The 27,322-nt window shown below is 46.4% G+C and overlaps 1 protein-coding gene across 2 annotated transcripts in view; it reads left to right on the forward strand.

Moving 5' to 3' along the window:
* Window positions 1-15,402: 15,402 nt before the first annotated feature.
* The window catches only part of PAFAH1B1 (platelet activating factor acetylhydrolase 1b regulatory subunit 1), a 32,329-nt gene continuing 20,409 nt past the window's right edge, over window positions 15,403-27,322 (forward strand). Inside the window, exon 1 of one of the 2 annotated variants that reach the window (XM_065694441.1) lies at window positions 15,403-15,584. The gene's annotated coding sequence lies outside the window, so the exon portion shown is untranslated. Of the gene's footprint in view, window positions 15,585-15,734; window positions 15,787-27,322 lie in introns of those variants that run through there. The other variant, XM_065694442.1, reaches the window with a different exon arrangement.

Genomic DNA, 27,322 nt, shown 5'->3' on the forward strand with positions numbered 1-27,322 from the left:
TCCAGATAGAGTTGATGTAACAGAAAAGGAAGGGAAAGAAGTTATACCAGAAAACCTAACCCACCATGGGCTTACACTGACAGAGCTATTCCCATCAAAAGATCTCCTAAGGAACCGAAGCAACCGGACTTGGCTGAAGCCAGGTACATAGGCCCCAGACACCAACCTGCGCTGGCAGCAGTGCTGACAGTCTGCTACACTACAGCTTGAATGAGAACCTGTGCTGCCTTTCAAGGGTGTCCTTCTGCAGGCTGCCAGTGTGAGTAATGTGGGAAATGGTTCCCCCAGGTCAGAGAAAACAGATCTTTAACACAAGTTTAGAGAAAGCCCTTACAGAGAGTCCTGCACACTGAAGGGCTGCACAAAACTCACACTGAAGCGAGCTCACACCAGTGACTCCCTGCACCAGGTTCTGTCTCCGAAGCTGAAAACCAGAAACGAGAAGAACAACTGACCTAAATATGCAGAAATTACCCAGTGACTGCTCGTGAGTCTATTTCTGAGTGCTTGACTGCAGACTTCTCAGAGAAACTTGACCACTAGAGATGAAACTTTAACAAGACAGCACCTCTCAGTGTGGAGGCATTCAGAACTGCTAATGGCTGCAGTGAAAAACTGGGTCAGAGTTATCCCCATCTTCCCCAAAGTGCTGTAAAGCTAGATTTACGTGTATATATATTCAAATTAATCTTTAATTATATATTTTTATATAGGTTTGTATTCCACTTAGCAGAAATGGCAAAGTATAGTAAGTGCTGAAACCATTCTGGATGGTGTTCACTGGAGGACCACAGTGAAGATCCCAATTGCAGGGTGGTTTTTCCTAAGCCCACTTTCAGCCCTGCGCTCAACAGATAAAACATCTATATTGGTTATTGAGCCAAAACCCCCTCTACAATTCCTATTGCACGAGGCAGACACAGGCATACTTTGTACCTGTTAATTAACAGCTATAAGATCCAATGTGGATGCAAACAAACACATTAATATGTTATTTATGGTTGCACAGATCTGTAAATAAGAAAACAGGGATAAGCAAAGGTGGTTTATTTTCCACCAATGTTTCCAAACTGCTTCATTGTACTTCTACCATATGTTCATACGTAAAGTCTTAAATTAAGAGGATGTAAGGTAGCACGCCTTTAGTGGAATATACCCTCAGTAGGGGTAGCCCAGCAGGAGTAGCTCAGGCTGCTTGTGCTGGCTACCACGCAGCCCCAGCTCTGCTATAAGCATTCCTATTCCTTAAGCAGCAGCCTGCTAAGGTTCCATTTTCAAATGTTTTTCATCCATAATGCCTAAAGGTGGCACGCTCACTAAACAATCTTGCTAGAAACAATACAAGATAAGACATAAAAGACATATTCAATTACCTAGCCCATGCCTCCAAATGCAACAAAAATAAACGCAAAATGCTTTGGGGTTTGTCGCTTGCAGCATGCAACAGCTTTTCCATTACACTTTGCCTGATCCTTTGCCAGATTCCTTCAGGAAGGCCAAGCACTGGATGGATGGGAAGAGCTTGTCTGCAGGCCAGGCAGCGGGAGCTGGGGTTCTGCTCCGGCTCCTGCGGCCTGCCTGCCCCATTCCACCCAAGCACCAGTACACACAGTTCGGCTTCCTGCCTATGTAAGCCTTACAGATAACAAACAATGACATCAGTGGTGCTACATTTATTAACTAACGATAATGCTGTGAGTAAATCCAGGCCCCCAGAATGGATTGGGACTTCTACTGTGGTGTGATACAGCTGAAGAGTCGAAGGTGTGCTGGGAAGAAGCATTTACAGTATTTCCCAGATGATGAGTACTATCACAGTTCCAAGGAGCGCTGCAGAAACCAGCTGATGCCAAGCAGGTATTGCGAGGTGGAGAAGAGTTGGGTAGATGCTGCTCCTATAAATCCTGGTTTCCTAACTCCCAGTGTGTGTCAGTGATAGCACAACACCCAGCGAGGCTGGAAGAACAGTGGAAGCAAAACCAAGTAGATGGGTCTCATTTTCTTCTGGTGAGGAATTACTCGTACAATTCTACTACATGAGCCCACAGTGCTGCCTCTGAGCCGCCAGCTCCCTGGGGCAAGGTTTAAATTAAGGCCTCTTCTGCTTTTTGCTTTCTTTTCTTTTCCTTTTTTTTTCTAATCAGGAAACCATTTGTATTCATTACAGGTTTGTAATCTTCCCTGACCCACTGTTGAAAAGTAACAGTCAAAAGAACACCCAAAGCTAAATGTTAACTCTAAACCCCCTTTTCCAGCCACCTATTTAATCAGCCTTGTGGCATATTAGAAAATAGATCATTTAGTTCCACTTCATTATTATGGGGGTAAAAAACCCCTTACAGTCAGGCTTAGAGCACCTAAATACCCAAAGCCCTGTCCTAATCTGTCAGGCTCACGGGTGCAGAACAGACCAGCAGGTTTTCATCCCCTTGGGCAGGATGTTCCTGGGGAATGGCAGGGGCTTTCTGCATCCCACCAGGCCCCCATGAGCATGTACAGCCTCACACCCTGCACTAGTGACCGGGTGATGTGCAGTGTACAGCAGTGGAGGGACTGAAGCTGAAATTTCTGGCTACACCCTTGGAAATGTTCAGGGATTAACGTGTCCAATGTGCACTGAAATTAGCAGGAATGGAGCAGTGCTGCTGGTGAAAGCCACCTGCAATCAAAGCAGTTTTACCCTTAAAACCCCTTGCAAAACACTCCCTATGGCCCATGCAGGAGATGGTCATCCGCCTGCAGAGTGGATTCAAAGATTTTAATACAAGACAAAGACAGCGAAGTGTTTCTGGCCCCAGCCAGCAAGCAAAACCTTGTTATTTTAAGTTGTTTTTCAAAACAAATCCATGTCAGGGACTGAAATTGCTCTGTTTGTGCATTGTGTGCTGGCCAGAGATTACAGATCTCCTTACGTGTGCTGGGTAGCTGCGTAAACATGTCCCAGTGCAAGGCAGAACTGAGGGACACGGCGCGGCCCCGCGTGTTCGGTGACGAGGGCAGCGGCGTCAGCTCCATGACTATCGTGGCCTTTCTTGGGAGTCTGTGTCCTGCCACTGGGAATCAAAACCCGACCTAACAAAGCCTCTTCTGTCTCCAAGCTCCCTTGCGCCGCAAGGACACATCCCTCCTTGCCATGCAGGCTGAAGGGGCAGTCAGAGGAGGAGGCGGGTGCTCGGGGGCGAGCAGGGTGTCTGGGTGTTTGATCTGAAGGCTGCATGCCGTTCTCAAGCCACAAGCTGTCATCGTGTGATGCAGCCCGGTGCCGTACGGGTGCAGCGGGGACCGACTGACGGAGCGCTGACTGCAGAGCAGCGGCACAGGAGAGGCTGGTTTAGAACACAGACACGTAAGCACGGCAGAAACCCCACCTCCCGGTGACTGCGCGGCTCACATGGGTAGAAATGCCACAGATAGACACACTCCTCCCAGTATAATTGTTACTATCACAGCTGTGGTGGAGACGGGGGGAGGAGAGCGGATGATGCAAGGCTCTTGGCATCACGCTTTGCAGTCACTCGGCTGCACCCTTTCCAAGAGGGGAGGAAGTGCTGGAATGCACCAGAGAGGCCAGCTCTGTACGGAGCTGGGGCGGAGGAGCTGGCAGCGGCACGCTGCATCTCATCTGCATCTGAACTGCATCTTATCTATATCTGAATTGCATCCTATCTGCATCCAAACTGCATCTCATCTGAACTGCATCCCATCTGCATCCAAACTGCATCTCATCTGAACTGCATCCCATCTGCATCCAAACTGCATCTCATCTGAACTGCATCCCATCTGCATCCAAACTGCATCTCATCTGAACTGCATCCCATCTGCATCCAAACTGCATCTCATCTGAACTGCATCCCATCTGCATCCAAACTGCATCTCATCTGAACTGCATCCCATCTGCATCCAAACTGCATCTCATCTGAACTGCAGCCCATCTGCATCCAAACTGCATCTCATCTGAACTGCATCCCATCTGCAGCTGCATCTAAATCTGATCTGCATCTGCATCCAATCTGCTGCACAACCCGCTGCCATCCCACCCTACCTGCCCCAAGTTGATCCAGCCCCTAGGCAATTACTCCAACAATGCCTGTTCTCAGTCACTTCTTTTCAGAGCTCATTACAAAGAGTAATTAAATGGTACAATGTCTCTGGCCTTAACCCTGTTTAGTAGATAAAGTGGGTCATTAAGCATTCTTAGCTCCTTTTTGCATCTATGGAAACTGGGGAGAGAGGCTAACACAAGGTCATAGGGCTACTCTGAGTCAACCCAGGATTGTAACACATCAGTTACTAACTCCTTCATCCAAAGATGCTAGGATATTTCACTGATTTCAAGAAGTTATGGATCAAAACTGCTATTCCTGTCTTATTGCTGAGAAATCCAATACAGACAAGTACCACATGAGTTAACTGAATCCAGTATCTGAGAACTTGAAATGAGCCGTTGGACCAGCCTGTCCCTGAGAGCAGACCCTGAGTCACTGGAGGCTGTATCCTTCAGGCTATATATAGCTCCATCCCTATAAACTATTATCTCACTTTTGGCCAGTCAGCTTACTTCATTCAAAAGTGTTTATCTTGCCCTAACTGCCAGCCTAAAGGTGAAATGCTATTTTCAGACCAGGAGAGAGGCCTAGAGAGAGCTGAATTTTCAAGTATTCCCCCTTTTCCTTATTTCTTTAATACCTTGGTACTTATGCAAGATGCTACAAACTGAAGAGCTCTATTTATTCACAACGTGTATAAAACTGACAAGGTTTCCCTACTTACATGTCACAACCTGATGTCTAAAGAGTGGAAAAGACTTGAAACATTGTCAATTTTGACTTCGCTCCTATGGCAGAAGGACAATTGTCTTCAGTAAATGTTGAAACAGTATGGAAAACAGAGCTTGAATTCTGCCCTTACAGCCAAAATTCTTGATGAGGACTGAGTTAACTTAAACATGTTTAGCGTGAGGTGTCCCTGCCCATGGCAGGGGGGTTGGAACCAGATGATCTTAAGGTCCTTTCCAACCCTAACTATTCTACGAGTCTAAGTAAATGACTGGGGGTAGTTTCGTTCTAGCAGGGACAGACCCTCTACTTGCAGCATGGCACAGTTCACTCTTAGGAAGTGTTCTGACAGATTACTACTGGAGACACCCAGAAGATCTGGGCAGCTTTACAGCTTAAAAAAACCCAACAAGCAAAACCAGTGAAGCAGCAAAGCAAAGACTCACAAACATTGAGCTTTCTAGAACACCTCCAGGCAGTGGCTGTGGGGCCGGAGCACAGCGCTGCTGCCTCAGCACTGCCTTCCCACTTGGCTCCCACCCAGTGCCACTGCTAATGGGATGCTGGTGATGGAGCTGCCACCTGGCACTGTGTCTGGCTCCAGGCTGGCAAGCAAGCACTTGGCAGGCTGAGGGGGAACTGGCCACCTGGCTGATGCGAGGGCTCTGTGAGCCCACTGCCGACCTCCTAGGACATCGTGTTACGGCGGGTGCTGACAGCACCTCCTCTGCTTGCTCTGTTCATCCTTCCCATCCCCACTGGTGTGCTCACAAAGAAACACCCAACACACACCCCCCCTTGGCTCTGCTCCCCTCTGTCTGCTCCAGTGGATAAAGCCACTCGGCCTTAATTGCTAAATGAGAATAAAACGAGCTTCTCACCTTCTTCAATTCTTTAAAATATTCCAAGCCCACGCCCCCCGTCCATCCTGTCTCGTTTCTCACCATCCCTCTCCACACTCCAGATCAGGATTTGTATTAGCTGCTGAGTTTCACAACCATTTCTGAATGGTGCCGTTTGCTGCACATTTACTGGCCAGTAAAAATACAGATACAAATTAAGAATAACATCCAAACAAAGAACGGCACAAGAATGATCTGAAATCAGATTCATGCCCGAAGGCTAGATTCTCCACTTGCCTCGCACCCTGGTTTATTATTAGCACTTGCAAAACCTTAGTGAGAAAGGCCACAATTTTGATTTGATTTTTTACATTCATTTTGCATATATGTAAATGACTCCACAAGGAGCAAGGCAACGGAAAATGAAGAATGGAGTGCACAAAAATACATCAGTAAAGAATCCTGGAGTAGTGTCAGTGTCACACAATGAAACAGCCCAAGTTTTGCTACGAAAATTGGATTTATTACTTCAAGATCTCGGAGAAAGGAGCATCACAAGTACTGAAATGTTCTCAGTTTCAAATGACTATGACTGTGAGGTTCCACAATGGTTTTAGGCTGCTCTCAGGGTACCGTAAGTAGCAAATGTCAAGCTCTTACATCCATTAAGAATGAACTGGAAATAATGTACTTTGTTAATTGCAATCATTGTACAAAGATTAGATCCCTGACTGGAACAGAGCTGTGTTTGCTCCTAGTGTGGCCTCCCTTCTGCTGAATGAGTACAACCGTCATTTCCAAGCTTGACATTTGGCACTGCTGGTGTCTTACTTTCCCCATCTTAGGTGCCAGTGGAATACTTATTGCCGATAACTAACAGCCTTTGAAGACTTTCAGCTGTGGACAAGGATGAATGGAAATTGTGGGGCAAGGATTTACTACAAAACCTCAGCATTTGGTATTATATTAGCAAAGTATGTGGCCCTCTTTCTGTTATTTAGCTGTCACTGCTGATACCAACCCAAACTGAGTCCTGCTGAGCCAGTGAGTTGTTCCTTAGTACCTTGCCAGTATCCCCTTGCTCCTCTCTATTGCTCAGAGCAAACACAGCAGTCACTTCTGGGTCCTGATGCTCACCGCAGAGACCGATTAGTAGCCTGTGAGCAAACACATTTTAGTTCCCTGTAAAAGATTGTTTTTCTGTAACTGGTCTGGCAGTGCAAGAACAGCTCTGTGCACTCTATTACACAGAGTATTGTAAGTAATGACAGATAATGCTATCAAGGTCTTTTCCTAGAATATAGGGATTAACTCACCTCATTAAAATGTACACATTCGGCATAGCATAATGCAGCACCACCTCAGGACAACTGTTTAAGCCAGCTGAGAGATACTGTGTTCAGGGAGAACAAGGATGATCCCCAGCTGTCCTCTTACTTCCCATATGCAGGTTTTTATAATCTTTTTAGATCGGTACATAGATATCACAGCACTAAGCACTTTTACAGACCTAAAATAGACTGCATTAGCTTAAATTTCTAGCTAGTAAAGAAACTCAAGAGGAGAGAAACATAATTAACTTGGAGCACAGAATGATTCCCTTGTGGGAAAACCACCCTGAACTAAAAAGGGTAGTTTGTGCAAGTACCTAACAGTGAGCACACAGAGGCTGGCAGGATACACACTCTGAAGAGGGATGTCTGAGGCTGAAGAGTTTTGGTTTATTTTCCCTTGAGCATTTGTTCTTAAACATTTAAACCTTATCTGATGGTTTTGGATATTAAAATGACTGACACTGCAGTTGTTGGTGCTTGGTCTTCTTCTGTCAAGAAAATGAAAACAAAAGCTGTGTTGCTGGAGTTGCCTACAGGTACTTCTTGACATTCAAAGAACACTTCTGAAAGCTGTGCTAGCACATGGAGCCTGGTGCTGCTCACGTTAAAGTAGTAGCTGAAACTATCCTGGGCACCAGCAGGAGAAGGAAGTGGAGAAAGCAGAAGTGTGTTCACGATCAGGCCCTTTCCCCAAATGATTCAGGTCTTTTACTCATAATTGACTTTTTCTTTTCAACTCACAAAAGTAACTCTGAGCAGTGTCTGTGCTGCTTAATTTCTACTCTGCAACAGCCTCTGTGACAAATGGCACTGCGTGTACCTGCTTCAGAATATGGAAATGCCTGCTCCTACAGACGTGTAGGTGGCTGCAGAAAGGTGAATTTTACAGAACTGATTTGATCTATTACAGCTGAACATGTTTGAGTCCAGACTCCCATAGCAGTTATTACTGTCTTACTATAATTCAATTTCTTTTTAACAGCCTTACCTAACTTAATTATTCTGGCATAATATGTCAACCAGTTGCCCTCCCAGTTATGGTTACATTGCCAACTTCAAACCAAACAAAAGGTATTCCTTTTGTCTGTGATATGTACCATCAGTCTGATGAATCCTAGCAAACAGGACTTAGAGCCTGCCTAATAATGAAAAAGCTGCCATACAAGATAAGGGAGTGAATCCAGATAACACCATGAAGCCTGAAATGGGGACAGAGAAAACTCTCCAGGCCAAATGGAAATCCACTGGGATACTGTCAATGAACCAAGAAGGAATTCATGCCCAGTTTTTATGAACTAGTAAATCAGTCTCCATTAGAAATTCTTCTCCATCTCAAATAATGTTCTTACTATCATTATTTGTTAACACAGTTACTAACCAAGGATGTCACGATGCATTAAAGGGTAACAAACTGAACCTCCCAAATGTGATTTTTGTAATTCCAGTCTCACATCTGGTTCCTAAGGAAATATTTGCATACTTGTACAACAGAATTAATCATTTTATGCCTTCTGTCACTTACAGTTTTCAGTGCTGAGATTCCACAGGGCTGGTGGCATCCCAGGAGTACAGCGAGCTCTCCTCCCCACTCTGTCTTCTGTGCATTTGCTGTCAGGCAAAAGTTTTAAATCTCAGATTTTTTTCTTCCATTTACAATTTTCAGTGCATTAACTAGAAAATACCTGCTACAAGAGGCAGTGTCTCCAGGTGGTCCTTCCCACAACCCTTTTTAGACAAAGTACTATTCATTACAGCTGTACCCCAGAGGAAAAACAGCAGTCAAAAGGCAAGCTAAGGGTACTGTTTCCTTCTGACATAGGCTGTGGAGAACAGCCACTGAAATATTCCATGACTAGCCAGTGCAATGCTGAATCACAGCACAACTAATGAGGATAATTGCAGTCAGAAAGTTTCATTTTAAGAATGTGTCAAACACAATTTGATGAGGGTGTGTAAGTATCTGCGCCTGGGTTGTCCATGGTACATTCTTATGTACGTGAATCACAAAGCATTATGAGCCACCTACCTCCTGGCAGCAGGGAAGGTGCACTCTGCTTTCCTGTGAGAAGGAAACCTGGACCACCTTTTTAAATGCTGTCAGCAGCCTTAGCACCATCTATTTCAACCCCTAAACCTTCCACTTAGACCAATAGCACCCATGATGTAACAAGAGCTACAAATTTTCCCCTCCAAAAGAGAATTCTGATTTTTCTGGTGATAATAAATACTCTCAAATTTAAAAAATGCAGCATCAGAATGTGGCATTTACAAATCTGAGTGGTGATTTTTGTAAAACGTTGCTGATTTTAATGGGGGAATAGACTAACACTTTATTAAGTTTAGAACAGGTCTATTAGTTAAATAGTACGTTAGGGGAAAGAAATGCCTGTACTAGGTAAGTGTTTCTGTTCAGGATTGTATTTTTGATTAGAAGATATATAAGATCAAAATCACCTCTGAAGCAGCTCCTGAGCAGGCTCCCTGCGTACCTTGGCCCTGTTATAAATCTGTTGGCTTGGTCATGGCTTCAGCTGCAAAGTCCATCATCCTTCGGGAGAGCAGCAGCTCAGTGCTCCAGTCAGCTCAGCTCACGTTGCACCTGCCAGAGCAATAAGATGTGATGTCAGTGAGACATGTCATGATCACAGGGTCAGGAGCTGCAGATACGTTTCCTTCACAGCAGCCACAGGTTGCAGTTCCTACATTGCTTTTTCCATATCCCACCTCTATAATGGGAATGACATGAATAACACCATCCTCTGATTTTCCTGCATCAACTACAGATACTCGTACCATTACAACTGTGGTTGCACTGCTGCAGCATCCTTGGGGCAGAGGCTCTATTTCCCTATTGCTTTACAGCACCTTGAGCAGCAGATTCCTGCTGTAGGAGCAGAACTTTAAAGAGCTTCTGGTGATTCTGCAGTAACAAACTAACACATATGGTTGAAAATGATTTAAAGGAAAGAAACTCTTAACTTAGAAGCAAATTCCAGCTTTCTGTGTTACTTATAAACAATAAAATTACAAAAGCATGAAGAATAACATGAGAACATGTTTTAATATTAGGTTGAGTGCAATGAACCCACCCATTGCTTCATGATGATTATATATACATAAAATGCAAACAGTGTCATTTAGCATTGCTGGCAGTGCTTTATTATTTCAATCAAAAAGGAATATAGTGAAAGGAATTCAGAAGGGGTGGATAGTGTCAGCAGTAACAACACACACGATTACACACTACTATAATTAGCAATGGAATTTAAAGAATTAAAAAGCAACACATTTCTTTGTTTTAACTGTGCTTTGGGCTCAGCAGCAGCTCCAGCGATGCACTTGGCATAAAAGTTTCTCCCAGCCTTTGTTAAAGTATAAACCCATCAGAAGGAGAAATGCTGCAGCCAAAGGGAAACCCTTCAGTATGAAAAGGGCCCTAAAACCCCTCCAGAAGGCAGTTTAATCCAAATCTGGGATAACTATGGATTAAGAATACATTGATGTTAGTTTGTGCTCCCCTCTTTTAATGCTACTACCTCATGCTGATGTGCTCTGGCTTGCTTTCCCTAAGCACTGAACAACTCTTGCATTGTATTTGCTGTTTGATACACAAATTTGTGGAGCAACCTGACATCAGTGCTGCCAACGGCCTGTACTCTTGTTCCTCTGATTTCATCTTGAAGTGTGATTTGTAGAGGTGACAAGTGTCAATGAAGAAGGCACAACAAAGGCTTGCACCTCGAGTACATCAAACTTTGCTTAATTGCAGCTGCAGTGTGCTCAGAAATAGATCTGTAAGGCTGAGGAGTGATTTATCTGATCTAACATACCTGCATGTGCATTTGCAGCAGTTTTCTATGCAAATCAGGTACTTGGGCACACAAATCATTCTCGTTAGCTACAGGAGTGTGTGATGACCTGATCTGCATGTTCAGCTGTAGTACACCTCTGGATTAGCATGGAAGCTGTGTGCATCTCTGGCATGCCAAAGTGTGTGCCCGGGTAGATTGAAAGGTGGATGTTTTTTTATCTCTGCTTTGCTTTGCTACACATTAACTGGAATGTGCACGCTACTGCCATTCACTTGAACTCATAAAAACATGCTGATGATATAAGGAATAATCTGCTGAACATTTTGAATAAAAGATTTTAAAATAAGTGCAATTTCACCTAAATTAAAAAATTTGGGAACAGAAAACATCTTCTTGTATGACAATAAATACCTGCACCCTCATGGGAAAAACTCTGTCAAGGTTATTATAAGCAATCCTGTTTGCACAGCATCACGAGGAAGGATACTTCCAATGTCTCACTGCATGGGGCCAGGGGAGGCTGAAGGTGACAGACAGCAGCCACTGCTCACACCCTCACCGCCATGCAAAGGAGCCAGCAGATAAACTGTGAGTGAACAGCGCAGCGGGCACGGAGCTGACAGACTCACAGGGGAACAATCAAGTTTATGTAGGTGCTCTGCCAGGGTGCAGCCAGCAAAACCGAAACTGAGAAGCTGATGAAATGCTGCTCCTACCTGGACTTTCAACCTTTGGCTCCAGGAAGAGGAGCTGCTGGGTTAACATGTGAGGTTAAAGAAGGAACCATGTGAAAATAACATCCATGGAAATAGACTCTTGAATCGAGGTACAGAAAGACAATGCTGTCATTGCTATGATGGCCAGTTGAGAGGGAGAATGGAATATAGGCATGGGAACTTCCAGTACTAAAAGTAGAATGCTAAATGTGAAAAGGGGTTCACTTCAGTAAAAACCTCTGCTGTGATGGGTAAGACTGCACAAGGCTCAGGTTCTCAGTACTGAACCCACTAGAGACCAGATTGATTTATCTTCTCTCCTTTTTAATGCTATTAGCACGTCGGGTTGAGGGGGTACAGTTACAGGTTTCCTTATGTTGATAATACAAAGGAAAGGACACAGGAGTGCTGAAAGTAGGATTTCTAACGTGAATATACATTAAAAATTAATCTGAATGCTTTTTGTGCTCTGCTTTGCATTGGGAACACATTTCCCCACACACTGGTATTTTCGCTCTGTTTTGGTTGTGAAAATAATACTCTTTTCCAATATCTTTACGTTAAACCCCAAGTGATGTTAAAGAAAACCCACGATGGCAGAATGCACATGGCTGTGCTTCCACCTAGAACCCAATGAAGTGGATGATTTCGCACTTCTAGAGCCCAGTCCTGCTTCACCTGTGTCAGCCAGGCCCTGCCATGGACTCACAAGATGTAAATTTGCTGGCTGCAGCGGCACAGTTCCTGCGAGTGTTTTGCTACACAAATATGTACACACACACAGAATATTAATGACAGCTTTCATTCACAGGCAACATGTGAATTATGAATGAACAAAGTTCTCAGCGTTCAGCAGAAACCTTCTACCACGGTTTGCTGTAATGTTCTGGAACGTGTAATCTCTGGTGCAGTAGATGGAGCTGCATGTGCCACCCCAGATGGTGAAAGGCACACTGAAGAGCCTGGCTCACTCTGCAGCGTGGCTCTGTTGTAAACATACACTGCAGGAATATCCTGAAGGAAAAATGGAAGTTGGAATCAAGAGAAGCTATGTAACTCTGATCTGCACATCCCCACTGAGGCAGAGGGCTGTGATTTCTGTTACCAAGGTGCACTGTGGCAATCCAGGAAAGCATTGAGGAAAATGGGCTCTGAGACTCCTTATGTTTTATCCATGCTGGGAACTGGGATTTTTTTCCATCCCAGTATCAAGCAGTGATACTACAAGGAGGGTCAGCTGTAAAAGGAGAATAAAATACCTAGGTCTTAAAAGCCTTGGGAAAATCCACTGATCTCTGTGAAATGGGTTTAATTTCTCAGATAGGTGACTAGTTATCCCTTGAGTCTGTGGACAAGGGGAGAGCTGTGGATGCTGTCTACTTTGACTTCAGCAAGGCTTTGGATGAGGTCTCCCGGTATCATTATAGCCAAACTGGTGTGATAAAGACTAGACAGCTTGGATGGGTGGATGGATGGATGGATGGATGGATGGATGGATGGATGGATGGGGTGGAAAATGCCTGAGCCATCAGCTCAAAGCTCTGTGATCAGCAGTTTAAAGCCCATAGGACTCCAGGACATAAGGTACATGCACAACTCACCAGAGAACATTTTCACAGGTACTTAACCTGAAGGGGGAAAGGGCTCCTCTCCTTACCCAGAGAGGAGTGGAGCTCTAAGCTGGTCCTGCCCTTGTTTAATCAGCACATGAAAACCCAATGGAGGCAGTGGCTGCATGCCTCAAGAGACAAGAAAACACACTCAACGTGTTTAAAAATTCTAAGTCTGTTAACTGTCAGAGAACAATTCAAGAGGCTAAAGCTGACCAATGGCTGGTACCATTGTGTCTGAACACTGCCTTGAAATGTCGGTACAGGATCCTGACACATGCTGGAAATCTGGCCTGCTCTTTGTCTCATCATTAGTTATATTCACCAGCATATTTAAACTGAACTACTCCACGCTTTTAGCCCATTTTGAATGTCACCAGTGTATTTGGGAATGTCTATGGCATCGTCATCTCTGCGTGTAAGCTGTAAGAAATTTTCAAGGCTTAAATGGACCTAAAACTTGTCATGTTGTCAATAAAAAAACATGTTAAATGGAGTCCATACTCATCATTTGTCCTGGATGCATTTACAGTTTTGCTTTGCATGTTGGGTTTAAATGGCCCTCTCTTGCCTACTGCTGTATAAAATAGCATCACAACCAAGCAGAAAGTGACTGCCCATAAGCCACAGCACAGCAGTGAAGGTGACAGAACGTGCTGCTGATGCCCTCAGTGCATAACAGAGATTCGTGGCACAAATTTCATTTGCTACTGGCAGTAAAACCAGACAAAACTACAGATTTGAGTATGAATTTTTCAGTGTCCCTTGAAGATTCTTCAGGGTTTTGCTATTCACATAATTTTACATGTGAAAATGTTTCTTTCCCAAATCAGCATTTCAGAAACCTTTATGGCCCACATTCAACGTTGTGTTACGCTGCCAACATTAGAAGTGACTTTGGTCACTGGCCTTTGACAGTGACACATGTAACTGTTCCCTGTGGCCGCAGGGCTCTTAGTTTGGCACCTGGATTTACTGTGATATGAGCAGTTGCACTGGCTAGGTCCACTGCCAGCTCCCCCTTTCTCCAGGGTTCTGTACTCTTGTCAGTCACTTCTTTTGAGCATGCAGATTACATAGAATCATAGAATAGTTCGGGTTGGAAAGGACCTCAAGATCATCCAGTTCCAACCCCCCTGCCATGGGCAGGGACATCTCACACTAAACCATCCCATGACCAGTGGGCTATGCTTTGGTTTACCATTAGGAATACTGATGTATTAAACCAAGGATATTTGAGATTTACCTTAGCAGGGTCTGAAGATTATGAAGGCATTCTATTCCAAGTGTAAAGCGTGCTGGTACTGCGAATATGCACTAGCAAGAGGCGCAGGGACGCAGAATCATAGAATGGCTTGGGTTGGAAGGGACCTTAAATATCACCCATTTCCACGGGCAGGGACACCAAGCTCCTGGACCACCAGGGGCCCTGACATAATGGTCACAAATGATACCAGTGTTTCTCTCAGACCTGGTGACCCCAAGTGTGTGGGACACGGTTACACACCAAGAGTAACGCTGTCCTGGGAGCAGATTCCACACGAGCCAGGGCAGCAGCGAGACCAAAGGCAGTGCGCAACGTCAGGAGCAGGCAACCCGGCGCTGGGACTGCCCCATTGCACCAGCTGGGTCAGGACAAAGCTCCACGGTGACCGGAAGGGGAAGCTGCGCTCTGCACACCCCATCCTTGTCCTCTGCACCACTGCACACAGCAGGGTCTGTGCAGTGCGTGTCCTGCATGCACTGGTGATGTGAGAGTCCATTGGGCATCCTCCAAGCTGCACAACGCAAGGGTGCATCTACTCTGCATTCACCTTCCTAACCTCTTCTGCGGCACCAGTCTCTTCACTGGTATTTGCAGCTTCTCTGTTCTTACTTTGCCGCTTACAGACATCACTGACGCAGCTCCAGCCCTAACTAACACACCGATGCACACAGAGGCAGCGCGGTCACGGGCACTGGTGATGGCTGTGACAGGGCCGCAGGCTCCACCGCAGGCTGCAGCGTGAGGGGCGCAGGGGCCTGAAAAGGAACACCCGCCTCACACGGGGCTCCCGCGGAGGGGCCGGAAGGCGGCTGGGGCTGAGGCTGGGGCTGAGGCTGAGGCTGGGGCTGCGGCTGGGGCTGGGGCTGGGGCTGAGGCCGTGCCCGGTGCCCGGCATCGACCCCATCCCTCAGCGCGGCCCCTCAGGCCCTGCGCGGGGCAGGCCGGGAACCGCGGGGCACGCCGGGACACGCGCCCTGCACCTCCCAAGATGGCGGCGGGCGGCTGTCCCCGCCCCCGGCGCGCACATGCGCAGTGGCACGGCGGGCCGCGCCGCTCCCTCCCTCCCTCCCTCCCGGCGGCCGGGGCGCCACTGACAGAGCGCGGAGCGGAGCGGAGCAGGGCGAGCGGCTGCGGGACCGCCGGGAGCCTCCTCCGTGCCCCGCCCCGCCGGTGGATGGGAGAGGCGGGCGGCGCCGGCCCCACGGAGCAGAGCGCAGCGGCAGCTCGGGTAAGGCCGGGCCGCGCCTCCCCTCCCGTCCCCTCCCGTTCCTCCGTGCCCGCTCGCGGCCCCCGCTCGCGGCCGCCCGGGCCCCGCTCCGCCGCCCCCTCCCTGCGCTGCTGCTCCCCGCCCCCCGCTCCCTCCCTGCCCCCTCCCTGCCCCCTCCCTCCTTCTCTCCAGCTCGCTCTCAAAATGGCGGCCGCGCCCGGCGGTGAGGAGGGAGCCGGGGCGGAGGCGGGGGAGGCCGGGCGGCGGCGGCGGCGGGCGGCAGCTGCGGCGGCGGGCGGGCCCCTGGGCCCGGCGGGGTGCGGCGCTTGGGGGGGGGGCTGCGGGGCGAGGCCCGGTCCCCTCCGCTGGCGCTCGGTGCGCGCCGTGGGTGACTTAGCAGGAAAACAGGGCGCGGGGGAGGAGTGGGCCAGACAAGGGAGCGGGGCGGGGTGGCGGCGGGGAGGGAGCCCCTGCGGTGGGCTCCGGCCTTCGCGTCCTGCCCCTTAGGCCGCCGCTTTCCTCCCGGTGACTTTGCAAGATGCCGGGAAGGAGGCGGTGGGCCGGGCGCGGGCAGCGATAAAAATACCGCCTGGTCCGGGGAGCCGGGTGTGTGTGTGTGTGTGTGTGTGTGCGCCGGGGAGGGCGAGCATCCTCCCCCGAACCCCCCCGCAGCGCTCCCCGGTCGCCGCTCCCCGTCCTCTCCGAGGGCAAGGCGGCGTTTGTCGGGAGCTGGCCCAGATCCGCGCCTCGGCCGCAGCACGGCGAACAAAACCGGGCTGGTAACAGAGGGGAGAGGAGCAGGGGTTGTTTTAGGGGTTTGTTTCACATCCAGCCTGCTTCCCTGCAGTGATCTCGCCGGGAAGGCGGTGACAGGAGGTGGCTCAGACCTTCAGAGCCAGCTGCAGTAAAAACGGGGGAGGTCGGTCTAATCTCTCCTCCTTGGGGTCATATCGCTGCCGGGGTGTCTACAGTCACGCAGACTTCCCTTGAAAGCCTCCTCATACCGACGGAGTTTGCTGAACCGCTCCGTTTAGCGCTGGGTTTTTGTTTCGCAGGAGGGTATACGCAGGCAGGGAGGGCTTTTGATGGAAGTTGGGGGGTGGGAGTGGTGCCTCCCTTGGAAAGTTTAGGGTTTACTCAGTTCTGTGGGTGTGAGATCGGTGCTCATCTATTTATTTATTGGTTAAGGTGGATGCAGTTAAACTTGACCTTTCATACCAATAATAATGTGACACCTTCCCTTTCTTTGCCATAGTGTTACTGGTGAGATTTCCTCGCTGGTGGTGCTGCAGCAGAGGGCTTGGTTGTTGCAGGTCAAGTCAATTCAGAATGAATTACCTAACCAGGGGATGGTGGGAGGTTAATCTAAGCTATATTAAAAATCTTTAATAAGCACTGTTTTACTGTGGTAAACGTTGGGGTGTATTGACGTGGCTGAATTATGTGTTTTGGGGGAGATGATTTAAGTGTGTATTCCTATGACAGTATTGCTTATTGTATTGGGAGATGGGGGTTAAAGAACCCACATTTAGTGCTTATCATCTCGTAAATGGTTGTGCAGCATTCGGCTGGTTTTTGGGAGAGGGAGGGTCTGCTGTCAGGGTGTTATTTGCCCTTAAGAGTCATTTGTTAAATTGGAGAATTATGTTGGGGAGCTAAACAAAGAAAATATTTTCAAACAGAAAGATTTACTGCAGATCTCTAGCTCGTTCTCGGGGATCTCGGTTTTGTGTGTTCCCTTTGCTATTACCATGTTTATGGATGCTGTGTGCAGCCATTGAGCAGAGGAGAGACTGGGTGGAGTAAGGAGGCAAAGCTGTGAAATGGCTAGATTACCCTTTCAGAGCTCTTTTTTTCCCTTTGCTGGGGTGGAGGAATACTAATTGCCGTAACAATGAAGTCTCTTCTTTAGGGGAGAATCTAATGGTGCAGGAACCTTCTGAAATGAAACAAATCTCGCATTCTGTTTGGAGGCTCATTTTTCTGCAGGGTGGATCTGGATTTGTCTGGCAGTGGGAAGTGACCAGTCACTGTTGCAAAGCCGGGTTTTTTTGTCTGATAACCGTTTCAGTTGATCCACTTGGATATTCACTTGTTGAGTTTATTTTATCTGCACTACAGAGAAGAATTACAATTTTTGTGTGAGTATTTTACACGCAAGATTCTCTGGAATATGGAGACCCCCCCCTCTGTATTGTAGCTTAGTGCTATTATTTGTTCATGTAACTTCTTGGTGAGACTGGGTTATCGTTGCATGAGAAAAGACAGTCCCTGCTTTCTCTGGTGATCACAGTAGAGTAACTCCTATTAGTATATGGACTTAATTGCATTATCCTTCCTCGTGTGCTGACTTCATCTAAAACAACATCTGAAGGTTTTGGAAGCCCTGTTGAACAATATGGCTCTGTAAGAGCATTACCGTACCACTCGGGTACTGCTGCATCATGGGGATAACACTGATGTTTAGTCTCAAAGTTGTGTAGGAGAGGCCTTAGAACAAAGGATTTGGGGAATACAATGAGGATCAGATGAAGCCCCCTGGGGAGCTGCTTATCCAAGTGCTCTCCTGTTCCAGATGTGGCTCATGACATTCCTACCTGAGTTCAGTGTTGATCAGAGCAAGTATAATACTGGACATGGACAGTTCTGAAGCAGGTTGAGGTTTTGCTTTTTCTTGCTTCTGTCTCAGATCTGGAGTCCAGATTTGGATGGTAGATGGCCACAGATGAGGCTGCACTTGGTTTTAATTTGCCCAAAATTAAATTACAGGGTAGTGGCTTTTTTAGAAGATACAGTTCATTCACTTGGAGTAGATGTTGCAGGATTCCATGGATTTGTTCACTAAATGCCTGTGTCTAAAAATGTATCCAGGCTAAGAGCAATGAAGAATCCAATAAAAGCCACTTGCCTCCTTCCAACTTTGGTTGATTTTTGTCCTTGAAATGATGGCAGTCACTCTCTGTACAGGAGTAACTTGGTAAATTCTGTTCTGCAGAAGAAAAGGACGTTAGTACTTACCTTTATTTCTGTATGCAAGGTTTCTTGCACGCATTGCTGCCTCTTCTGCCCATACTGTTTCTTCTGCTCCACCCAGCCTCAAGTGCTCGGTTTGTAGTCTTTGTCTGCCCTCAACCTGTGTGTCTGCTGAACTTGCTATCGATGGGACAGCTATTGAATTAGCGTCTGCTGACTGTCTTCCCCAATGCTCCAGCCTTGTCTGCCTTCAGGAAGTCCATAACCAACTTCCAGCAGTGGTTTGTACCCTCTTATAAAATCTTCTGGGCAGGCAGTAGCTGGAAAGCCCCTGCCTCTATCACTCAGAAATACATGGGGATGTTTGTTACTGAGTTTGTTTGCAACCCTCCCTACCTGCTTCTGGTAGCATGACCTAGAGTGGTACGAAGGGCAGCAGTATTTTAAGCTAAGGGCAGAGACTGTGGGAGGGCTGCTGACATGTCCCTGAAGTGAGCACTGAAATACTCCTCAGCCTGAAAACGAGATCTGCTTAGGCCTCAATTTAGGAAAACAAGGGAACAGTAAAAATCAGCAATTACCAGTAATAAATAATAATTTCAGATTTCATACAGGGCGTGGGGGAGCTTCCAGCCTGTAACATGTAATTTGTGATGGCGCTTGGAGATATTTCCCAAGTATCAGGGCCATGTGTTAATCAAAGTGGGCCTGGATTTCTTCTGTGAGGGTTACTGTAGAGTAGTAGGTTATGTACTGTCTACGCACAGCTCGGTTAATGAAGTCACATCTAGTCTTCTCTTCCTTTTCATAAGAGCTTAAATATCATTGGCAGAACAACCTGTGTGCTAAAAATGTGTTGAGCTGATGGAGCCTTGCCTGGGTTAAAGGCTTTCTCAAGAGCTACTTTATTACCTGACACAAGGGGAATAGGATTCCTAATGTGGCTTCTGGGTGTTGGGAGCAAAGGTGTTTATTAATAGGTGATGTTGCTTTCTCTTTTGATCTGCCTGACAGGGTAGGTTACACCTCAATTTAAGTTCTTAAAAATAGGCATTTACACTAAAACATTATCCTGACCTGTTTAGAACTAGTTCCCAAGTACATAGATATTTCTTCAGAATTCTGCCTATAAATGCCGTCCAGGTCAGCAGGGGCACACACGTGGTCATCTCCTGCACACAGGGCTTGTGCCATTACTGGAGAGGCAGTGGGGTGATGTGAGCTGTAGCTGTACGATGTCAGCTTTGTTGTGGTGCCTCTGGCTTGGGTAGAGTTAAATGCCTGATTTTCTTGTATTACAGTTATTTTAGAGCAGTGCCTTTCCTCATCTCTGCCATGGTTTGAGACCTACTGATGAGTATCGCATGTTAGAAACATTTGAAAGAACCATGATTTTTATCTCATGAATAATTTCATTCTAGATTTAACCTGGTGAACTTGTCTGGTGCTGCAGGTTAGCTCTGATAGATGTGTATATCTGACTTATATCTTATCCTAGGTGACTAAAGAAGGGCCTTTTCTTCTCAATACTCATTGAGGCAGGATGCAAATGGGGCAATGCTTGTCTCATTCAGCATGTTTCAAAGCTCATTCTTTACTTGTTAACCTCCTGCTCTCTTAGAGGATAGATAGGTGTGGCCGAGGTTAGCTTGCTTTCAGGTTGCTGTCCTGGAAGCACCTATCCTGTCACTGTGTGCTGGCATGTGCTGGTCAGGATATTACAAAGAAAAATGTTACTTAGACCTAAGTGTGTGCTGATCCATTTCCCCAGTGCTATAAACACACAGCCCCCTTCAAAGCAAGTCATGTGTGCACAGTGTTGTCATACTGTGCAATATCAAGGGCACTGGTGCATGCATAACTGTGTAAAAAAAAAAAATCAACATTATGAATTCAAAGTACTTGTTGGTTAATGTGTTCAGCAGTACTTGAGCCATTTCCTCCTCACTGGTGCTGCTGCTGAGAGAGCCCAGCAGTTTGACTCAGCTGCTTATGGACTTTACCTTGTGGCTGTGATTCCATTGATTCTGGAAGATGTAGCTGCAGTTTTTAACCAGGCACTAATTGCTGCAGTCTTGAAAAGGTTTTTCAGTTCCAGGACGCTCCATGGTGGCTGAGGTTCATAGGTGGTGCTGCAGCAAGTGCCTGCGCTGTGGGTCCCTGCTGGGTGAGTTCCCAGGCAGGCTTTTCGGAAGCACCTCTTGTTCCCCAGGGCCTGCCGGTGAGTCAGAACTGCGCTGGGCAGGGCTAAGGTGAGGGCTTAGGCATGATGCAGTGCTGGTTTCCATCTGAGAGAGCACTGTGGCCTTCATGCTGGGATTATTTACATCTTCCCTTCTCTGTCACTGGTAACTGCTCTATTGTGTGCCACAAACATGAAGTTTTGTGTTCAGTTAGACAGATGTCCCCCCCTGGGTTGCCTCTGCCGCGGTTATCTGCATGGAGTTAGCTTAGTGCCGAAGCAAAGGTGTTAAGTTTATCCTTCTTTAAGACTAGAGGAAAATCAGTTAGAAACATCAAGCCTGTTTACCTGTAGATAATGGACTGTTGCTTCCATGTTGGCAGTTTGTCTCGTGCTTGATTCACCTGGGTTTTGTGGAGAACAAAAAGATTGGACAAACAATTTGGTATATTTAAATGCTGGTTTCTTTACAGTCTGTCAAGAGGATGGTGTCATTAATGTGAGCATGTATATGTGTTTTGAAACAGATGGTGTCTATTAAATCAGTAGTGGTAGAAGTTTTTGGTTCTCACTCAGCTGGATTTGTAAGCAGCAAGCACAGATTAGGTGTGGGGAAGCTTAACAGAGGAGCTTGGACCCCAGTGTTCGCCTGCAGCAGGACTGAGGATGGGGTTAAAGTTCCAACATCATGCGTGCCATTTCTGTAACAGAATCTTGTGAATAGCTAATGCTATTCCAGCACACTTGGAATGTGTCTTTTTCATGGCTTGGTCACACTACTAAGGAATGAGTGCTAGTGATGGATAATTTCCAGTACCACAGCACAGCACCATCACAAATGTGTACATCAGTAAGATGAGAACTGAGGTGGCTGTGAACAGTGTGGTCTGCTGCCTTGTGCCTCATCTGTCTTGGCCCTGGTTTGTGCTCTCTCAGGTTGTACCTGCATGGGAAGCTGGTTTTCATTTGGGCAGTAAAGAGTGATTCTGTGTTTGTCTTCTGCTGTCTTGGCTTAGATGAGGGAGGGCAGTTGCTGTCTCCAGCAGGAGAGTCACTGTGTACGCAGATAGGTGGGAGGTTCTGAGGGATGCTGCAGAGTGGGCAGGGGAGGCAGGTATCTCTTAGGGACTGGTTCCCACAGCTGCAGATCTGCTTCAGAGGCAGCAGTGTGGCTGTTGAAAAGGGGTCATCAGGGAGCTGAGACACCTGCTACAAGAGCCCTGATTTCATTACTTTTGATAGTGGGGTCATGAAGGATTCGACTCTGTTCCCTGCCCTAGGGTGAGATGTGTGTATGACAGTTGGGATGGACGGCTGGTTTGGGTTTTCTTCCTTCTCACTTGTCAAATGAAGTCATTTTCAGACAGCAAGCTTTAATGTGGCTCAAAGACTGATGGGATGCTCCCGTGATTTGAAGAGTGGAAGTTCTGTCTGAATTTTTGTTTGGATTTCTTTGTGGTTTTGACCTTCTATCTAAACCTTTAATGCAGATGTTCCTTCAGATGTTTTTCATATATATATATATATATCTGACCAATTCACAGTAATTTTTAACATCACATTTCCAATAGAGCAGGCAGTTTAATAGCTGAAACAGTTTAAATCTGGATTTGGTCCTGTGACTTCCTTTACAGTTGTAAGTCTACAACTTCATTCTTCAAGCCAGAGAAGTATGGGGGAAGAACTGAAAAGAATGAAGTTCAGATGCAGTGTGTGACTGCTGGCCACCTGTAAGAAACTGCTCTGAGTACATGAGCTCTTCTCTTGGTGGCTGAGAGAAAGTAGCTTAAATGCAGTGTTGTGGAATTGGTGTTATGAGAGGTGTATGTGGTGGTTGACCTAGCAAACTTGATTTTGAAACTAACCTTGCTGAAGTCATGCAGAGAAGCAGTGATGTGCATTGTGCCTTTCTCTGAACAGGTTTAGAGGAGCAGCTTGGAGCACTCTAAAAAGCCCCCTCTATCACTCACCCTCCTGCTCTCCTTCCTGATTCCATTGACCCATCTCTGACCAAAAGGTCCTTCAGGACTTCAGTGAAGTTAAGTGCAAACCCACTGGGGGTTAATATGCATTTTGAACTATTTTTTTTTACATGATTCTTTGCTGTTGTATCACTATCACTATCGCAGCGTACTGAACAACAACAGGAAGAGCTCCATGTCCAAAACCTTTTCACATGTTCTAAAGGTTTCTACTGCAGTGTGCTTTGCCCTGGTGGTTCATTTACTGGCAGTTAGATTTACCTTGCTTTCAGCCAGCACTGGGCAGGCAGGCAGTAAGAGGGATGTTTTGCTTTCCTAGCAAAGTCTGCATGTGGACTGCAAACTTGAGCTCTGACCTGAAGAAGCTTAAAGGCAATAAAATGATATGTAGTGGCTGTGCCTGAGAGTAAATTGTGTCATGCATCCATCAGAATTGCAAACCTGAACTGACAGAGGAATGATAAAGCTCAAAATTGGATTAATTTTCCCCTAAAAAAATATTTTCCTAGAAACTTGATCCAAATGTGTTGAAAAGTCACACGTTGGTGGTGCTTGGGAGGTAACAAGACCAGAAATGTCTTGTTTCACAGTCCTAAAGGGAGGTAGTGACTGCCAGTGATGTGTGACACAGTGATTATGACTTGAAATAACATGGAAAAGTAGAGGGGCATAGGAGTTTATTTCAGAACGCACACCTCTCATGAGGACAGAAATGCCTGTATTTAGGGAATGTGCAGCAGAGGGGAATTCACTTGCTCCTGTGTTACAGCATCTCGATGACATGTCTTCGCTTGATTTTGTAGCTGTAATTACAGCCGGCATTTCCAAGCCTTTGGAACACAGGGACTCTCTGATCTGCTGCAGATCACCTTCTGGCTCCCCAGGGATTTATTGTTGAAGTGTTTTCAGAAGTAAACTACAGTATCAGGTTTTGAGCAAAGTCAATTCAATTACCCTGGTATGTAGGTGAGCTGGATGAGAAAGCAGGCAGAGGGTGTTTCAGGGGTTGTGTTTGCTTTGGTAAACCTTGAAAATGGGCAATATTTTTCGTAACTTATTGCAAAATGTGACCAAATGGTGCACAAAGGCTGTATTATATATATAATACTGCCCTGATACACTTGGCAAAGCAGTTGTGCTTGAGACCTATGGGCATTTTATGACTTAATTGCAGAATAACAGGCTTACTAAACATGTGAATTAAAACGGAGGCTCAGAGTTGTAATTCAGATCAGATTGGCTTCTGTTTTGTTTTTGCAGAATACGATAGCTGTTGGGGCTCACTTTTCCCTAATCCCTCAGTGAGCTTCACTGATGTAGGCTGAAAAGTGGTAAAAAGATTAGCCTGGGTCAGTAATGAGGCGCTTCCCTGCGTTCCGGGCTCATCCCAGCCGGCTCAGCTGGTGATGGGCCCTGACATTCTCTAGGATGAGGCGTGTTTGCCACACTGTAAGAACAGGCTGGTCCCTGCGATTACGCTGCACGTGGGCTTTTTTGCTGTCACTGCGGCTGACGTGGAGGGGGAAAGGAACTGGGTGTTTTGTTTGTTGCCTCTTTCTTTCCTATCAACAGATAGAGACAGGTTTCTAAGATGCCTTTTCAGGTCATGGCTTTTATGCCCAAGAAATACAGATGTTGCTTCACTTCTGGTTCATATTTCAGTGGTGACTCCATACTATGGAATCGGTTTCTAGAGCACATTTGTGGGAAGAGTTGTCCTGTTCTGAGTTTGATAAAGCAGCTTTTTGCTTACTGAGTTAAGGCAAAATGAGACCATTAAAAATCAGTCTAGATTAAGGGGAAGTGTTTTTATGTGCTTGCTTATAACTTGCTGGAATTTAGAAGTGTAATCTACAGGTGAAAGAGAACAATTAAGTTAATCTAGTTCTGCCATAAAGGGCTGCAGCTCTAATTCTGTGCTAATACTCACAAGTACCTGCTTTGTCCTCTTGTTAATATGTTATGAAACAAGATACACCATTGAAAAGCTTTGTAAGGATCTGATGAGCCAGTGTGTAGCAAGAGGAGATGCAACATGACTTTGTATGTTACTAATGCGTAAATAGATCATCCCAACTTCAAAGAATTGTGGAAATAAATTGTGATGGTATCAGTTCAGTCTTTGATGGTTTTGGTCTCTGTTACCACGTAAGTGACTTGCCCTTCCCTGGGACTGAAAAATGGCCTGAAGAGAGGAAGCTAACTGAGGTAGCACTAAAAGATACATTAACAAACTCGGAAGAGAATGTAGGGAGTTTTCTTTCAGGTAAAACCTCTTTTAACACCAGTAGAATGTGTTAGGAGAAACGGCTTGGAAATTGGTAGCAGGTACCTGGGCTCAAGGCTCTTTTTTGGAATTGTAGTTGGTGGCAAATCCGCATTTGAAATAGAAGCTAAACGTGAGCAATCTAAACCTCTGATTTCAGAATGTGAACCCAGGGTTTCCTTGTGTTGGGGTGGCCTGTATGCCTTTTAACACTGGCTCAATATTAGGTGTGCCTAACCAGGCAGTCTGAGAACCTGATCTCACGTTTGTCTCCTTCCAAGAAGCATTCTTGTAGAATATTCTTAAATACATTTTTTCCTAATAATACTTAGAAAGCAAATGGTCTTGTAGTTGAGTTTATGGGAGCATTAGGATTCTGTAAAAGGCAAAATGCACTGTTCCTAAAGCAGTGCACAGCTCTGAAAAGCCTTCAGAGCTGAACGGTGTTGATCTGTTCTGTATCTGCTGATACATTTGCTCTGTAATTCATGCCATGTATCTTCTAATTTTGGCTATAATGACTTACAGCTACGTCTTGAGTGCGCAGAGCTTGTGTTTTTGTGGGAAGGCTGTTTACGGAGCCTAAGCAACCGGCATAAAAACTGCCAAAATCGAATTAATTTGGGTTTGAGTTCCTGGAGGAGCTCTGAGCGTGTATCCCGAGATCTGCAATAACAGATGGCCAGCGGTGGTTGTGGGGTCACCAGACAGCAGCAGGGTGAACTTGGGGAGGTGCTGGTGCATTTACTTGCTTGCTGCTGCCGCTGCCAGTGTTGTGAGCCAAGGAGTGATGTTGAAACCAATTTTCTTGCTTTAACTCATAGAAATTCAAAAGGTAAGAGAAAAAACATAAAATAAGGAGAAAGGAATGTGCCTGTGGGAATTACGGGAGATGGGAAAACTGGTTAAGAAGGTTTTAAGGCTGATTGACTGTTCTTGCTAGTAGCCAGTAAGCAAATGTGTCTGTAGGCTTCAGGACTGGAATTACCAGGATGATAAAGATTTTGAGCCTGGAGTTCCAGTGGTGAGATCGACTTCCATTGTGGTGCTGAGGAGGATTTTCTTGATGATGGGAGCCCTGGTTTAAGTCATCACAGTGATTACTTAAGGAAATTTGGGCTGTGAAAGAAGCCTGTAAAATTGAACTTCTGAAACTTGTAAAGACCTTTCCCTGCATTACTCTCTGCGCCTTTACTGATGTGACTTAAAATCTGGTTAGAGCCTACATGTGTCTGCAGGGAATACTGATTCCTGATGAACTTGGAATAGCTCTGCTCACTGTATGTCACTGCTTGATGCTTGTGTAGCTATTGTTAAACCTTGCCTAGCAAAGCAGGCAAGTGTCCAGAATGAAAGATGAGTTCCCGGCTCCCCAGAGCTAACACACACAGCTGAACCTGGTTCATTTGCTGTTTGCGCATCTTAGGGCTAGCTAGCAGGTCTCTCTCCTGAAGTTACCGTGAAGGGGGTGGTTCCTGTGCGGTATCACATCTGGGGTGTCTGCTTCAGGTGTGCAGCCAGCCCCAGCTGGGTGCCTCGGCAGGAGCCAGCAGCACAAGGCAGGTACGTGTTGAGTCACTGCCAGGGTGGGACCATCTCTGGATGCGTGTCAGGCAGCATCGCGAGCCGCTGAGCCACCCCAATTGCAATAGATGTGTCCTGGGCGCAGTGTGGGTGAGTCCTGTGGTGAGCACAGTGGGGTCCAGGCCATGCGTGGTGAAGCCAGGGAATCTCTGACTCCCAGATCAGGGAGATGGGAGGTGATCCTTCCATGTGAGGAGACAGGGGGTCTTCTGCTTTATCAATAGCTCTGTATGCTTTTTAGAAACCCGTGTAGGGAGAAAATTGTGACCCGTGTTGATGCGTAGCTGTCCTCTTAAATATTTCTTCTTAAAGATGATGCTTTAGCATGCCCCTCTTCATCCCTGCAGCACGTAAGGATGGAATTAGATCTTTTATCCTTATTACTAAGATTTTTAGCAATCCTAAGTGTAAAGCTGGTCTTTAGCTAGGTGGCAAAGCGAGCAGTTGAGGTGAGATGCAGTTGTGTGTTGGGGATATGCTGCTGTTACTGTGGCTGAGGAGGTTACGCACAGCTCTCAATTGGTTTGTGTTTCATGAAGAAGCGGCTGACCTGGCCTGCAGTAGATAACGTCCGTGGTTCTCCTCCACTGCTCTGGAGAGCTGAGCAGTTGTGCTGCTGGAGGAGGGAGAGGCGATGGTCCTGTGTCATACCTGTTCCTGTGCTCTGTGTTCAGCTGGGGCTAGCTCCCAGTTTTAAACTGCTGAAAAGACAAGTGATGGTGCTGAGAGCACTTGGAGCCTGTACACAGTGCAGAGGTTTGCACTCAGCCCT

Source organism: Lathamus discolor, chromosome 14 (assembly GCF_037157495.1).
Source record: "Lathamus discolor isolate bLatDis1 chromosome 14, bLatDis1.hap1, whole genome shotgun sequence".
Classification (NCBI taxonomy): domain Eukaryota; kingdom Metazoa; phylum Chordata; class Aves; order Psittaciformes; family Psittacidae; genus Lathamus; species Lathamus discolor.